This window comes from Amborella trichopoda, chromosome 5, assembly GCF_054954075.1.
Source record: "Amborella trichopoda isolate Santa Cruz 75 chromosome 5, AtrichopodaSantaCruz75HAP2 v2.0, whole genome shotgun sequence".
Taxonomy (NCBI): Eukaryota; Viridiplantae; Streptophyta; class Magnoliopsida; order Amborellales; family Amborellaceae; genus Amborella; species Amborella trichopoda.
Window position 1 is genome coordinate 29,482,613 of NC_142340.1, and position 14,797 is coordinate 29,497,409.

Genomic DNA, 14,797 nt, shown 5'->3' on the forward strand with positions numbered 1-14,797 from the left:
CATTCTTTCTCTCTATGTTCATGTGGTGCTATGAAAAATTTGACGGATTATCTCCAACAAGAACATTTAATTCAGTCTTTAATGGGTCTCAATGACTCTTACAAATTAGTTTGTGCCAACATCCTTCTCATGGAACCACTACCACCTATTGTCAAAGCTTATTCTCTTGTTCTTCAAGAAGAAAGGCACGGTGAGATTCATCTTACTGCACCAAGCACTGAGGTTGTTGCCTTCATCACAACCAAACAATCTAGCAATAAGAAGGATGACACATGACCACCACTACATTGTGATTACTATTATAAGGACAACCACACAAAAGACCATTGTTACAAGGTCACTCCCAAAAGGCTGCCCAAGCCTCATGCAAACAACGTGCAATCAACACCTAACCGACTGTCCTTGCTTAGTGGATCTCCTTGCTTAGTGGATCACAATTCACAATCAAACAACATCTAGAACTATTGGATCTTCCCCAAGCAGGTAGTTCCAACCATTTGGGCAATCTTGCTGGTAAGTTTCTTTGCTACTTCATTTTCCCTCCTCCAATGATTTCTAAATTATTGATAGTGGTGCTACTGTTTGAGGTCATTTTCCATCACTTGTATCCTCGGTGCAAATAAGGAGATAGTAGTTCGCGACCTAGGTTCACAAGTACCAAAATGTTTGTGGAATATGGAAGTCGTAGGACAATAAGCACTGATTTGAAGTGAAAATTCCAACAATCTCATAATGACTCGAGAACGTGTAATAACGTGGCTAAGGGTTTCTAAGAACACCTGTCAAGTTTCATCACAATCTGATAAGTTTAAGGCAGTGCAGACGACAAAATAGTTTCGAAAAATACTGCCGCTATCATGTTGAAACTGGGCTTTAAACTATAGCACCATTATTTGAGCATCAAATGGTCTCCAGACCATCGCCATTGGATTCAAAACGGTTGAAAACCCCTAGATACCAATTTTTGGTGCGTTGGGATGTTTTTGGAGCAAGTTATGCCCAACTTACCCAAATGGATAGGTTGTACACTATTACGATGCGCCATCGGCAAACCAGTTTCCATTACTTAAAATTGTGCATCACCAATTCAGGAGAAAACTTCACAAGGTCATATCTTCTTGATCTCGAGTCAGATTGCACCGAGATTTTGAGAGAACATTCGTCTCATCGACCCAGTCGATTTGATATGTGGCACGCATGTTGACATGGCTCAAGCCTGGAGAAATTGAAGAGAGAAGTTCACTGAAAAAACCCTAAAGTTGTAGGGATATTCCAGCCACACATCTCGTCTATCAAACTCCCATATCACAACGCTCACGTGTTGGATCGACCTCAAACCATACCCATTACTAGTATGAGGTCAGAGCTTCATCCGAGCCGAACCTCGCACGTGATAGACGATCAGATTTGATGCACGATGAGTCCAAAGTTGCTACAATTCTGGCCATCGAAATCCAAACTTCGGTCAAAGTTTCTCAATTTGGGAAATGGTCATCCTGGCATCAAATCGAGCCGTTCTTTTTGCAGAACGATCGTGATAACTTGCTCGTTACGCTACAATGAAGAAATCAGTGAAAAATACTAAGAAAAGGGCTGAATCTTAAATATAAGATTGCATGTTTTTTCATGTTTTGTCACATTGTGATCATGGTTCAAAACTCAGATCCACAGCCCTAAATTGGTACCAAAATGACCGTCTTTTCAAGCTCATCAAGGAAACGGGAATCTTTCGGCCTGATGGTAACCGAAAAAGTCCCGAATCGGTCATAGAAAGTTCGCACGATTGACCGGACATGACAGGGACTGATTTGGAATTACTTAGGTTGTTGGTGCAGGGAAAAATCATCATTTTACCCCATTTTCTTAGATTTTCTTTAATTTTTTTAGATTTTCTTTAATTCTTTTAATGCTTAATTTTCAACAACTTCCCATGAAAGGACGGGAGTCGGGATGTGAATGTGAAACTTTGGGTAGGTCGTGCCCCCCAGATCTTTATGGGCACTACGCATTGGGTCACCAAATGGTAGAGTAATACTCTCTCGTCAGAAGGGCATAAGGAGAAGGTTGTATCTTGCAAGGCCACCACCTATCAAAAACCTCAAAGCGTGCTGGGGGTGTGTGTGTTCGTGAGGGCATTAAGTGGGACACCCACTTGTCATTGTCTTCCATCCTGAATGGCGGTAGAGGTTCTAAGCTATAGAGTCGGCTTAGATTGAGTAATGGAACTTCTATTTCAGGAATAGGCCTCTCTAGCTTCTGCCACTATGATTTGTTATCCTTATTGTTCTGCTTAAAGGGAAGTGACTTCTAATTTATGCACTGTGTATTAAATTGCTTTTCTTATTATACTGTTAGAATACTGAAAAGCTTTCTAGGGGACTTTCTCTTGATGTTATGTGAATTAGTGTGCACTGCTTACTATTATCACTGTTTAAATAGTTGGGACGCTATGGTGTAGATCTGCTTACTGGGATTTTAGCTCACTCCTTTTTATTTACATGATTGTAGAGTTAAGGGTGCTAGTATCCATGCTGGAGGCAAGTAAGCCGTGTTTAAGTAGCTGAGGCTCGAAGTTTGAGGAGGTGAAGAGCCATCTTTTGAAGATTTTCATAGTATGTTTTGGGTGGACTTACCACTATGATGTAGACTTTATTTTGTGTATTTTTGGGCCTATAGTACCTTGAAGAAAATTGTAAGAACTTTTGGATATCAATGTGAATGGTTTGGCCGTACTTTTGGATGTACTACTTGTCTCTATGTATAGATTTTAGTTTTACTTTCATGATTTGCTCTTGATTTCGCTTTTTCATGCAATTGAGCCACTCCCACCTGAGTGACGTTCGCCACCTCACGTCGCGATCCCGCTCCCTACCGTAGTCGGCTCGTGCGGTTTAGGGTCCAAGGGCGGGGTCGTGACAAGTTATGGTATCAGAGAAGCCAGGTTAGGATTCTTGGCCTAGGAAGTCTTAAGAGTGTCTGTAGGATAGATCTTTGATAGGCTAGTAACTGGATGTTTGTGTTTTAGGTTGAAGATACTCGTGCTAACAACGCGAGCTCAAGCAATGAGAATACCGAGGCCTTCAATGAATTCTTTAGAACTTTGGGGGCTATGACACAGATAATGAGAGATTCTATGCCGGGCCCGTCTACCCCGGCCCTTGACTAGAGTGATGGTTGTTTGATAGAAAGGTTCAGGAGATTGGCACCTCCAAACTTTGTGGGGCATGGGGGAGTAGAGAAGACTGAGTGATGGAGAAGACAGATAGAAAACATCTTTGAAGTTTTAAATTGCACAGACGAGCAGAAAGTTAGGCTGAGTATGTTTATGCTCGAAGGAGAAGTTGAGCATTGGTAGAGCTCAGTATAGCAGTCGCGGGAAAGGATAGGAATTGTAACTACTTAGGAGAATTTTCTGGAAGTATTTTATGAGAAGTATTTTCCCAACTCCATAAGGGAATGAAAAGAGGTAGAATTTATAGAGTTGCAATAGGGAAAGATGTCCGTAGAGCAATATGCAGTGAAATTTACTGAACTCTCTAGATATGCACAACATATTATTAACTTTGAGGCGCGAAAGGCTAGCAATTTTTAGAGGGGCCTTCGGCCCGATATAAGGGGAAGGGTTATTTCAATAAACCTCAAGACCTACTCTTCGCTGGTGGACCTGACCTTCAAGATAGAGAGATATTCTGAAGACTTTCGAGCTCGAAGAGAAGGGAGATTGGGTGTCGCACGGCTTGGAAGTTTTAAGAAGAAAGCACGACCGCCTCCCAAGAAAGAGTTGAAGGGGAGAAATTAATCAGGGTAGTGTCAAGATTCCAGGGGATTTTTCAAATGATGTAAGGTGTAGCCGATGCCCAGTCTGCCCTCACTGTGGTCTGGGCAACCATACAGCAGCGGAGTGCTTTAGGAAGACTAGGGCTTACTTCCGGTGTGGCAAGCCAGGCCATCTTGTAAAAGACCGTCGCGTCAAAGGATCAGAGGATCGATCAAGGGCTCAAGGGCAGGTGTTCACCCTGACAGAGCAAGAGGCCAAGGCATCAACCTTTGTTATTCAAGGTACGCTTTCTATATGTGGATTTGAAGTAAGAGTTTTAGTTGATCCTGGATCTTCCCATTCATTTGTTGCATTATACTTTGCATGTCACCTGAATGTTAAGCCTGCACAACTTGATTGGACTTTGGTAGTATGTACGTCGTTAGGTGGGTCGATAAAAACTTATATAGTATATAAGCAGTGTGGGGTTGATATCGAGGGACATTTGTTGCCCTAAAATTTGATACTCCTAGATGTTCAAGACTTTGAAGTTATCTTGGGTATGGACTGGTTGTTCACCCACTATAACACCGTGAACTACTTTGATAAGACTGTAGACACCTGGGTCAACTTGAACTACATTTTATGGGCATTAAGGATGTTTCTCCTTTACACATCATCTCAGCCCTTCGGGCCTCTCGCCTGTTGGCCAAACGATATGTACTCTCCACGCCGGTGTTAAGAAGGCCTCTCATCCTATGCGTGACTGCTCTTGATGAGTCACTTGGGGCACTCCTAGCACAGAACGTGACCAGCCGGACTATTACAGCCCCTACTCATACCAGAATGGAAGTGGGAATACATCATGATGGACTTTTTTTTTGGATTACAGCGATCAAGTGTAGAGCAAGATAACATCTGGGTCGTGGTGGATCGATTAACTAAGGCTACTCACTTCTTACTGGTTCTCACGACCTCTACTTTGGATGTACATCAGAGAGATTGTGAGATTGCACGGGGTTTCCATCAGCATTGTGTTTGACATGGACACTAGATTCACCTCCAAATTTTGGGCAAGTCTGCAGTCAGCATTGGGGACCAGACTTACATTTAGCACTGCCTTTCACCCCTAGACAAATGGACAGTCAGAGAGAACCATTCAAACCATGGAAGACATGTTGAGGGAGTGTGTCACTGACTTTAAGGGAAGCTGGGAAGACTATCTACCTCTGATAGAATTTGTCTACAACAACAGTTTCCAAACTAGTATTCAGATGACACCTTATAAGGCCTTGTATGGGAGAAAATGTAAGTCACCCAATTGTTGGGATGAAGTGGGCGAAAGGAGATTATTAGGGCCCGAAATAGTTCAGATGAATTTTGAGAAGATTTCTTTAATTAGAGAGCAGCTCAAGACAACCCAAAGTCGGCAAAGGAGCTACGCCGATAATCGCCAGAGAGACCTCCAATTGGAAGTAGGGGATCGAGTCTTCCTGAAGGTATCACCAACTAAGGGTATTATGAGATTAGGTAAAAAAGGGAAATTGAGCTCATGATTCATTAGACCTTTTGAAGTCTTAGAAAGAATTGGAAGCGTGGCTTACCGACTTGCCCTGCCATCTGAACTGACCAGCGTCCACAATTTCTTCCATATATCACTGCTAAGGAAATATCAACCTGACCCATCCCATGTCTTGGAGTACGAGCCAATCCCACTCAGGGAAGATTTGACTTATGTTGAGAAACTAATTGGGATTTTAGACAGAAACGTACAAGTGTTGCACAACAAAGAAATCCCTCTGGTCTGGGTACAATGGCAATATCATTCAAGGGAAGAATCGATATGGGAACAGGAGGATGTGATTAAAGAGAAATACCCCCACTTTTTTTTTTTAGTTAATGTTACTATGATTTTGAGGACAAAATCCCTTCAAGGGGGGGATGATGTAAGGGCCACAATTTTATCCCGAGCCAGTATCGCCGCGCGGGAAGAGAGATGTAATGTCACGCGAGAAGGCATAAGGATTTTCGCCGCGCACGAAAGGTGTATGGAGTATTGCCGTCTGAGGCATTGCTGCGCGTGTTTAAGGAGCAACGCCGGTTGGAGTAGCATCGGGTAGAGAAGCACCGATTGGACAAGAAGAGAGTAGTGTGCCTGTTGGAAGAGAAGAGAGCAGCACCGAATGGAGTAGTGCTAGTTGGAGTAGCGCCAGTTGGAGCAGCACCAGGTGGAGTAGTGTCGGTTGGTTAAGAAGAGAGTAGCGTACCAGTTGGAAGAGAAGAGAGTAGCGCAGGGTGGAGTAGCGTCGGTTGGATCAACGCCAGTTGGATGTTTGATAGTGCAGCACTAAGAGCATCTTAGTCAAACGTACAACCTCTGTACATGTCAGAGCCGCCCCGTATGTGTCAGAGCAATGAGTAATTGCATCAGCCACAATGTTTTCCAACCACCCTCTCTTGGGCAACACGGGTCTCTCCCATTTTGTCTCAACTTTTCCCTCTCTCTTGAAGCTCACTGCTGCCCCTTTCAAGACAACCCACTGGTGGAGCCAAGGAAAGCTTGTGGAGGTCATGAGTGAGGATTTGTGATACTGTGAGAAGTCAAGGTAAGTGGGTTTAGCTTTATGCATCCATGAGTGTTGTAAAAATGTTGAAATGGATTAGATGATATAAAGGGAAATATGAAGAATGTATGGGTTAACATGAGGTTGAAGTTTCAGTTTGTGCTTCTCAATGCCATGACTGTGTCTATCACATGTTTGATCTTTTTATTTATAGAAACTCATAAAATCACTCACTGTGAGACTCCTTATCACGAATAAGGTTTCAAGCCCAAAGTGTATCTTGGATAGGAAATATTAAGTGTTCTTTAAAAGTATATTAACTTGAGAATATGAATTTCCAAAACTGTGAATGTTTTTGCATCTATATGTTTGATGACCAGATAGCATCCAAATAGGACCAAATCAGTCCCAAATGGAAGTCATGTGTGCAAGATCCAATTTACTTTTTTGGTCATGATAATATTTTGCTTGGATAAAAAGATATGGCCCTAAATGTCGAGGCATGACACTGTTCATAGTCGCTGCTATTCTCAGCAACTGTGGCCCTCTTTAGGCAATGCTTTTGACCTGGCTAATGGTATCTAAAAACCTTAATTACTACCATTGGAAAGGTTTATGAACTTACTTAAATTTGGATGTTTTGAGATGTTTGAAAGTTCCCACGGATTTTGAGCTATGACCCAAAATGCACGAACACATCACTGTGCACTGTTGCAGGGAAATTTCCAGCAACTAAGGCTCACTTTGTACTGAGCTATTGGCCCATTAAATAGCACCCAAATTTCTTCAAATCACTTTTTTTCTAAAGAAATGTGTATTAGCTGAAGGTTTCATGTTTGAGGCATCCTGAAACTCCCCCCTACATCGGGAGCTATGCCCTCGCTAAGAGAGGCATGCCACTGTTAATTGTCACTGCATCATTGTATGACCATGCGACGCTATGTTATCTTGATATATGATAAATGTGAATGCCATATGATAAATTCCACGATAATGCCATAAATATATGTGAATGATGCCGTGTAAACTGCACTTTGTGAGAAAAAGGGGCCACGAGCGCGACAATGATGAAATGAATTAACAATGAATGCCAAATGCTACTGAGAAAGTTTTTGTGTAAATGCCTTGTGATAGCTTATGAAATGCATGTCTTTTGCCAAATGCTATGACGTCGTGATGAAATATGATTCATTTGTTATGAGGCAATGAATGGCCACTACTTATATTGTTATTGATCACTATGCGGTGGGACACTCACTGGTAGTGGATACTGTTATGATGATGTGATGAATGACCACTGTTTATATTGATATTGGCCACTACGCGGTGGGACACTCACCGGTAGTGGATGCTACTATGATATTACCTGCTGCCCAATGAGACACTCATCGATAGTAAGGAAAGAGATGCCGGCATATCCCCTAACCTGCATAATGATAGGAATGGGATAAGTGAGAGGATAAAGGGACGCACCCTAGATTTATGAAATGATATGTGATTAATTCCTTGCAATATAAGGGCCTATAGAACCCCCAATGCGTATTGGGGACTGTGTGAGTGTGTTGGGGGTATTACGAAGTGGATACCCCACTTGTCATTACCCTCCCTCCGGTGTGATGGTAAAGGTATTAAGTAATGGGATTGGCTTACCTTGATGGATAGGGCCTCTACTGCAGGAGTAGGTGATTCTGGGAGTGCATGGGGTAATGATTGAATTTGTTATAAGGAATGTTTAGTATTTTAATGATGGAATGATTTATGATTTCACCAATTGAAGGCTCTGATTGCACTGATCTAGTGATGACTGCCATTTAAATGAAATGTTCATATTCGTTGTCTTGACTTGCTATGCATTTGTGCTAAATTATGACTTTATATTGAAAAATTGTACTGTTGTCACATTGGGTAGAACCACCATAGATGCATATTACTAGACCTTCTTACTGGGCTGTATAGCTCATCCCATTATTTCTCCTCTCCTTGTACATTGATCGCGGCAGGTACAGGACTGGAAGTTTGTGTTTGGCAGCTAGAAAACAAAACTAGTGTTCTTGAAGAAGGTGCTTAGACCTTGTTTATGTCTTGGCTGTTTGACCCTAGTTTTGTTTTGTTCTTGGTGGATATGTGAAATATTGGGCCTAGATGCCCAAGATGAATGTAATATTTTGGAAGATTTTTGTATTATGAATTTTAGTGTGTAGTGTTTTTCCTTACTCTTCTGTTAGCTAAGCTTGTCGCTTTAGCTCTCTTCCATGGTTTGCTCAATTTTCGAATATAAAGGCATTGAGTCCACTCCTACCTGAGTGACAAACGTTACATTGAATCACGAACTCGCGCTCGATCACCTGTCGCCACGTAAGGTATGGTGGTCTGGGGCGGGGTCGTGACAACACCCTTCCCCAATGGATTCTTCTTTGTCTGAGGATTTACCAGATGAAGAGGTGTTTCATACTAAAGCTTTATATGACTAGAAGATGCCCTTTGACGAGGCATTTCAATCCCAAAGAGGCGGCACCGGAGTGGTGCTTTCTACCCCTCATGAAGGAGTTGTCCATTATCATTCTCTCTCATAGAGATAGAGTCGCACAATGAAGCAGAATATCAAGCGATCATCATAGGTTTGGAGATCGCTTCTCATTTGAATTTGAAATGCTTGATGGAGATTCAGAATTGGTCATTAGGCAACTTAAAGGGATGTATAACGTAAGGAAAGATAAGCTCAAACCTTACTTCAATACAGTCAAGTCCCTAATGATAGAGTTTGAAGAGATTGTTCTAGAGCATGTACCGTGAAGGCTTAATGCACAAGCTGACACACTTTCCAAACTAGGAGGAACCATTCAGATTCTGTTTGAAGATCCTATACCAGTATGGGTAGCAGAATGGCGATGCGTCAATGTTATCAAGAAACTTGACAACAATAAGATGCAGTTATTCGAGGATCATTTCCTTCACCTATTCAGGCCATTAATTGCAGTTGAGAGAACTTTGCAGGAGTCAAGCAGTTCTTAGAATCCCCTTTTGACTGAAGAAGAAGAAGAGATAGAATATCAAGAACCTTTATGAGCAGAAGTAAAACTAGTAACAGACTGGCGTATTTCTATGAAGAATTATTTGCAGAATAATCAGCGCCTTAACAACCCTACTGAACGTAACAAGATAAGGAGATCAGCCTCTCGATATGTGTGTCATGGTGGCATTTTGTTCCGAATCTCTTACAATGGTATGCTACTTAGGTTATCGATCAGAAAATGGAAACCTCGTGCTCAAATAAGTTCATGTCAGAGTTTGTGAAATGCAACAATCTGGTCCTAAGCTGTATGACAGAATTGTCAGGATAGGCTATTACTGGACTACTATGAATGTTGATTCTCTTACGTTTGCAAGGAGCTGTTCAGTATGTCAGATTCATTTGAGCTTCATGCATCAAATTCCCAAACCTCTTCATTCGACAGTAATGTCATGGCCCTTTACTCAATGGGGTATGGACATGGTTGTGCCTATTGACCCACCATCGTCCTCGAGGCATGTCTTTATACTTGCTGCTAAGTGTGAGAAGGTCCTTTTATGGTGAAAAAGGCTTTTCCTAAGGGGAACTATAAACTAGTTAACAGTGATGGCAAAGAAGCTATGCCCCCAATCAATAGGAGATACTTGCAAAAGTATTATTCATAGAAACGGTCCAAGCCGCACACGCTAAATTGCATGGCAATGGTCTAAGTCATACGACCGTAAACTATAGCACACGTCTTGACTGCATGAAGTTAAATTTCTTCGCACAATGGTCCAAGTTATACGACCTTAAACTATAACACATAAGGGCTGAACATTGGAGTTGCCCAAATCACACAAATAGGTAACCATCATGAAGAAGGTTACAGGCCAACAAGAATCACCATACAAAGTTACTCCATCAAGACCTTGATAATCCATTATCATGTTTTGATGGATGAGATTAAATTCAGGCCTGATGACCTTCAAAATCTTATGCACAGCCTTAGACTTTGTCTTCATTTCTGAATGAAAAACTTTCTGAAGATCTGGAAGCACGGATTCCCCATTGATCACAGGATCATCATCAACACCTTTATCCACATAGATGATTCTTGGATAAGCTGCAAGACAAGAGATGGGCAGAAAAATGTTTAGCTCAATCAAAAGAGGTTCATGACATCTGGTCATGTATCAAAGATCACAAAATTGTAATCAGATGTTGCAATAACTTTGCCACTGCTCACATGGTAGACAGTGCAAATGAGCATCAAAGACAGGGCGTGAGATGACCAAAAAATAGTGGGGTGTCCATTCTCTCACAGAGCAAAGGGTTGCTCGCACTGATTATTGACAGTAATACGACAAGGATGATGCTCATCCAAAAGGGCTCAAATACGGAAATGCTTGACAACCAGTCACTGCGCAACACTACGGGAGACAATCCCTTAAGCAAAGATTTTGATGCCTAGGCATGCTTGTACATCGCTTAGTCACAATGAGCAGCACAACTAACATGGTTGTAGCATATGCCCCCAACACGGCAGAACACAAGGTAGTGCTCTAAGCAAGCAAAAAAGATTTAAATGAGGCAGAGCACAAGGCAGTGCTCCAAGCAAAGAGAGAGCCCAAGCAACAGAGTACAAATAAGTGTTCTAAGCAAAAAGAGCCCAAAGAGGCAGAGCACAAAGCAGTGTTCAAAGAGAAAAGAGCCCAAAGCAGTAGAGCACAAGGCAGCGCTTTGAGCAGCAAAGCAAATGACAACGGTCTAAGCAAAAATAGCCTAAAACTATAGAACAACAGATAATTCTCCAAATTAGAAAGGAGAAATATAAAGAGGGGCTGCACAAAGTAGTGTTTGAACGTATTTTTCAGCACCTTGGTCCCTGGTAGGAAGCAGGTTAATAAAGCCTACAAAAAAGGGAAAATTCCCTACAGTCTCAGAATGGCCCCAAAACTGCTCAAGATCTTTATAGAACTTAAAAAGACCACCTGTAAAGTTTCATCATGATCATTTATGTCTAAGGCAGTGAACATAAAGGAACAGTTTTCGAAAAAATGACCTCTTGAACCCTAAAATGGACCCTACAACTGGAACTAAATTTTTGGAGTCTCAAATCACTATGAGACCATTGACATTAGTTCCAGCACGGTCGTAAACCCCTATGGGCCAAGTTTCAGCTTAATCGAACACTCCAGAGCAAAGATATGAGCAAAACATTGAAACAGGATGGGCTGCACACTATTCTCGTGTGGCGTCACTGCACCAAAACACCATTAAAGGTGGCTGTTTTTACAGTCACTAGCAGTCACTTTCGGGGTCCGTAACTCACTCGTTCCAAGTCGGATCGGTCCCAAATTTGGTGAGCGTATTCGTCTCATCAAGACGAACAATTCGATATGTGGTACGTCCCTAGATGACGTCCGGGTAGGGAGAAAAGCTAGAGAGAAGTTGCCGATCCGTGAAGAAATTACAGAAAATTTAGCAGTGACACGCCTCGCTCGATGGACCAAATGACAACGCTCACGCAACGGATCAGCGACAAACCAATTACATTATATGCATAAGGTCCAGGGCTATCATTGGTTCGAACCTTGTACATGATGGATGATCATATTTCATGCACGAAGCTAACGAAATAACTGAAATTTCGGCCTTTGGATTCTAAATTTCGGCCAAAATTCAAAAGTTGTGAAATCTTTGTTCGAGCTCCAAATCGCATCCCTTTTGTTGCCATGAGATCGTGATGACATGCTTAGTGTACTACAATAAAAAAATTATAGAAAAAGATCAAGGAATGAGCGCACTATTGATCTGAAGTTTCCAAGATTTAAACAAATTTCAAGTTTCATGAACATGGCTCAAAAACATGATTCATGGCTTGAAGTTGGTATCAAAATGATCGCCATGTCGAGCCTTACAAGAAAACAATAATTTTTCCATCAAATGGGCATCAGAGCAACCCCGGGTTAGTCACGAAAGATCATGTAAGTTCTTGGGCAGCAGCAGGGACTGTTTTAGAATTCCACACATTGTAAGGTAGGGGTATAATAGTTCTAATGCACCAATTTTTATAATTTCTTTTAATTCAATTAAATCTTAATTTTCAGTAATTAGGTCTAATTTTGATCAATTCACCCATGTCTGGGCACAATTCTATATAAACAGGCACTGCCTCATTGTAAACAAAGACCCTCGGCCTTCAATTGATTGTTTGAAGATCGAAGAAAAATTTCGGTTCCTTGCTTGAGCATGTGAGTACATCTTAGAAAGAGAGAGAGGAGAGAGACCAAAAGGGCTGGTGCCCTTCAACCAGGTAACTTTCTCTCTCTCCTTCTCTCTCCTTCTTTCCTCTCTCTTTCTCTCTCTTCTCTTTTTTATCTCTCTTTTCTCTGTCGTTCTATCTTTCTCTCTCTTCTTTCTCTTTCTCTTTCTCTCTCTTTCTCTCTCTCTCTCTCTCTCTCTCTCTCTCTCTCTTTTCTCTGTCTCTTTCTCCATCTTCTCCTCACATCTTTATCTCCAATTGTCTCCTTCTGATGCAACCAGGGAGGCTTAGCGCCGGTCATTCTCCTCTCTCTCTCTCTGTCAGTCGGCGAGACCTAGCACCGACTGGGCTTTCTCTCTCTTCCTCTATCAGTCGATGAGACCTAGCACTGACTGGCTTTCTCTCTCTTCCTATGTCAATCGAGAGACCTAGTGCTGACTTGTTTTCTCTCACTTCCTCTATTAGTCGGTGAGACCTCGTGTCGACTGGTCTTCTCTCTCTTTTTCTCTCTTCTCTCTCTTTTTCTCTCTTCTCTCTCTCTTTCCCTCTCTTCTCTCATTATCTCTCTTTCTCTCTCTCGGTCTCTCTATTTTCTATGTCTTTCTCCATTTTTTCCTCTCATCTTTATCTTCATTTGTCCCTTCTGATACAACTAGCGAGGCCTAGCGCCGGTTAGTCTCCTCTCTCTATCTTTATCAGTCGGTGAGACCTTGCTCCGATTAGTTTTCTCTCTCTCTATCTCTCTCTCTCTCTCTCCCCCTCTCTCTTTTCTTTCTCTTTCTCCATCTTCTCCTTTTTCTCTATCTCCATTTGTCCCCTTTTGATGCAACCAGTGAGGCTTAACGCCAGTTGGTCTCCTCTCTCTCTCTGTGAGTCGGCGAGACCTTGCACCGACTGGTTTTCCCTCTCTCCCTCTGTGAGTCGGCGAGACCTAGCATCGACTGGGTTTCTTTCTCTCCCTTTATTAGTCTGTGAGACCTAGTGTTGACTGGGTTTCTCTTTCTTCCTCTGTCAGTCAATGAGACCTAGCGCCGACTTGTTTTCTCTCTCTCCATCTGTCAGTTGGTGAGACTTAGAACCGACTGGTTTCTCTCTCTTCCTTTGTCAGTCGGTGAGACCTAACACCGACTGGTCTTCTCTCTCTTTCTTTATCAGTCGATAAGACCTAATGTCGACTGGTTTTCTCTCTCTTCCTCTGTCAATCGGTGAGACTTAGCAACAACTTAGTTTCTCTCTCTTCCTCTATCAGTCGGTGAGACCTAGCATCGACTGGGTTTCTCTCTCTTTTCTTGTAGTCAGTAAGACCTAGCACCGACTGATTTACTCTCTCTTTCTTTGTCAGTTAGCGAAACCTCACGTTGGCTAGTTTTTTCTCTCTTCCTCTTTCAATCGACGAGACATCACACCAACTGGTTCTCTCTTTTCTTCTATCAGTTGTCCAGACTTAGTGCCGATAGCCTCCTCCCTCTCTCATCTCTTGAAGCAGTCGGTAGTATCTAACGTCGACTGCATCTTCTCTCCTTTCCTCTCCCTCCTCTATTCCTTCTTCTCTCTCCTTCTGTCTATTCCCTTCGTCTCTTCAAACCATTCCTCTGCTACTCTTGAGTCGACGAAGAGGGATTAAGGTTAGCATCTCTTGACAGACCTGTCGTCTAGCTGTAATATTGTTGTGCCAGGATCACTTGGCTGCTACGACAGAGTGACCATCGTGCTTAGCTGGTCGATATTGGTAATAACGTCTAGTGGTGATCTCGTGAGCCGGTCTTCGTTACCGAGCCCGTTTGGCTACCACGTTAGGCCAATTATCAACCAGCCTCGTCACTGCTCTGATCCTCTCGCTTGGTCGAATTCTTCTCTCCCCCCATCTTTCTTTCTTCTTTTTGAATGTGCATGCTTGTGTACGTTCATCAAAGAGAAAAAGGGTGAGGTCTGATCCACCTATCCCATAACCTTTGTCATATACGTGTGTGATTGTAGAAAAGTAGAAAATAAGAAGAATACGAGCCAAGGGAGGTGATTTCGAACCCGTTTTATTACTGGGGGGCTTTCTTCATGATCTAAGAGGGCGCCCACACGAGTCAGCCTAAGTAAGTCTCGATCCCACCTTTAAAATTCCTCTCTCACTGATTGGTAACACCTGCCCCCGTTCTCAAATGAGGTCCCCGGGAGAGCGATCTCAAAATATCCCCGGTCTCCCCTAAAACCTGAGACGCGTGCCG